Here is a 2,500-nt window from a genome sequence, read left to right as displayed (position 1 = left end):
CTCAAAGTTTTTTCTCGAGCCTCGCCAAAGGGGATCGTCTTCTTCCTCGTCTACGATCTCTCCGACGACGACCGTACGAACAACTTCGTAACGGACTCACATGCGCATCTTCCTCGGGTACAGAAACGCTGCGCAAAACACCTCGAGCTTGTAGTACAGCGGCACCCGTGTATAGCCGATCTTAGACACACGCTAGTTCGCACACGCATTACAAATATGTAAGATTTCCGACGAACGTGGCTTTGGGGGGCCAGGCGCGCGGGCAGTGAGATACACGACGACGGGGAAAATTCGTCCCGATACGAGTACGTGTACTCTCCGATCTCCGCGCGACGCTGGGGATCATACCTCCCTAAGTCGTCAGAGCGTTCGAAGAAATCTCGCGCGTGCGTTCCCGGATCTACGGCTGATACTTTCGGAGCTTGTAAAAAAGCACAGAGCGTGTAAAACGCAACGACGACCCATCGATGCGACGGTCCTCGTTGTTGTCAGTCGCTTTCGCGAAGAGACGGAGTGGGCATTCGATCCCTGGGGCTGTACGAGAGTCTTGAGAAAAGACGGTAGATTATGGCAAAGTTTCGCACGCCATCGAGTTTAGGTTTTTGGTTCTCTCTTCTCTCCTCTCTCGACCGAGTTCCCATATTTGCTTTCTCTCTCAGTCTCGCCAAATATAATATTCGTTTAAGACGACGTCGGGGGCGCGGACCTTCGTGCGTCGAACACCGGCAAACGTAGCATATATCGCCTGATATGAAAAAAAAATCGGTCACGAGGAGAACACTACGAGTATATACGTTCGATAACCGATACACGAAGCGGTGCATAAGCGGGCGGTCGCCCTCGTAAGGACGACTCACGACGCCGCGAGCACTCACGCAGGTCCGTGACGGTTCTCTCCGCTCTTATTCGTATCCCTTCGTATACCTTCGTCCGACTCGGAAACGTTCTCTTACAGTTTTTAAGAAGAACGACGGCGGGTTGTCAAGGCAAGAAGGGACAGAGAGAGACAGAGGTAGAGTTTCGTAGTCTCCCGTGAACACGATAGATTATATATCGAGCATGCGTACGACTTGCACGGTCTCTGCACGACCGCGACGAACGCCGACGAGCGTCCAACAATCGCTCGTACGTCGCGTATGTTCTCTCCGTCCGCTCTTATTCGTATCCTCGTTCTTGTACCTTCGTCCGACTCTGAAACGTTCTCTTATATAAAGAACGACGGCGGGTTGTTAAGGCAAGAAGGGACAGAGAGAGACAGATACGGAGAGTAACGATACGCAACGCAAGCAGTCTTAGGTTTACGTGAGCAACCCTCAGCCAGGCGTGGTCCAGGAATTGTATCCGTGGACCGCAATGTGCGTTCGAAATGTCGATGTTCATGTGTCCTGCAGTTCACACGTTGACGCGCAATTAGCTGCGTTCTTCATCGACCCACGAGCCAAGTGATCCACCGTTCAGGGTAATCTTTTATAAATTTTGCAACAGTTCAATACTCAAATGTACTCTTCTCGGTTCTAGCGAAGCCGAGTTCCGTCACGTTCGACCAACGGGAATCGAACGCGCAGAAGTCGCCATAGGATTGACGACACAAAAACGTTCGAAAAAAAAGAAACCGACGAACGCGCGAAGATACGCGCGTTCGCCGGCCGGGCGTAAAGTACATTATGATATATAACAACCATCGAGATCGAAGCTCCGTTCGTCAGGAAACGACGGGGATATATACACCCGATTCTGAATCCTCTGTACAGCACACGATCTCGCGAACGAGTAAGGACGGTGGCTAGCCCATGTTTTATATGTGTTTGATTCTACTCTCTCGTCCAATTATTCAAGAAACAGCGCGCGTGCATCTCTCCATCGTTCGGGTGATAGTAAAGATTCGATGGGATTTGCGCGGCCGTCCGCCTCGAGCGGTCTTTCGTCCCAATATCCAGAAGCAGAGTTTGAAAAACTCTAGCGACGGCACGGGTGTCCGACTCACGACATCGAGGTTTCGAAGCCGGCGATCCCCTCCGAACGGATGGCGACCACGCGACGACTGAAAGCATGAAAAATCGACGAAAGATAGAACACATCTCCGTTCGGGTGATGTTTTTTTTAAAAAAAAAAAACAAAAATTCGATGGTACTCGCAGCCATCGTCCTCGCGCGGTCTTTCGTCCCAACATCCAGAAGCAGAGTTTGAAAAGCTCTAGCGACGGCACGGGTGTCCGACTCACGACAACGAGGATAGACAGCCGGTTCCCTCCGAACGGGTTATGCGACGACGATAAACTCGATGAAACTTTAGTCTCGTTCAGGTAGTGTGTGTGTCTTGTAAATCAAAAATTCGATGGGACTCTCATCCATCGTCCTCGCGCGGTCTTTCGTCCCAACATCCAGAAGCAGAGTTTGAAAAACTCTAGCGACGGCACGGGTGTCCGACTCACGACAACGAGGATAGACAGCCGGTCCCCTCTGAACGGTATATTATATATATGCGATGATAGACGACAAAC

The 2,500-nt window shown here is 51.1% G+C and overlaps 1 non-coding gene across 1 annotated transcript; it reads right to left on the bottom strand.

Moving 5' to 3' along the window:
- Positions 1–1,307: 1,307 nt before the first annotated feature.
- On the bottom strand, positions 1,308–1,462 carry LOC143303822 (5.8S ribosomal RNA). Its single transcript, XR_013060473.1, has one exon. It is a non-coding gene; the product is annotated as a 5.8S ribosomal RNA (ribosomal RNA).
- Positions 1,463–2,500: the final 1,038 nt, after the last annotated feature.

This window comes from Bombus vancouverensis, chromosome 16 (assembly GCF_051014615.1).
Source record: "Bombus vancouverensis nearcticus chromosome 16, iyBomVanc1_principal, whole genome shotgun sequence".
Lineage (NCBI taxonomy): Eukaryota > Metazoa > Arthropoda > Insecta > Hymenoptera > Apidae > Bombus > Bombus vancouverensis.
This window is presented reverse-complemented; position numbering and strand designations above follow the sequence as displayed.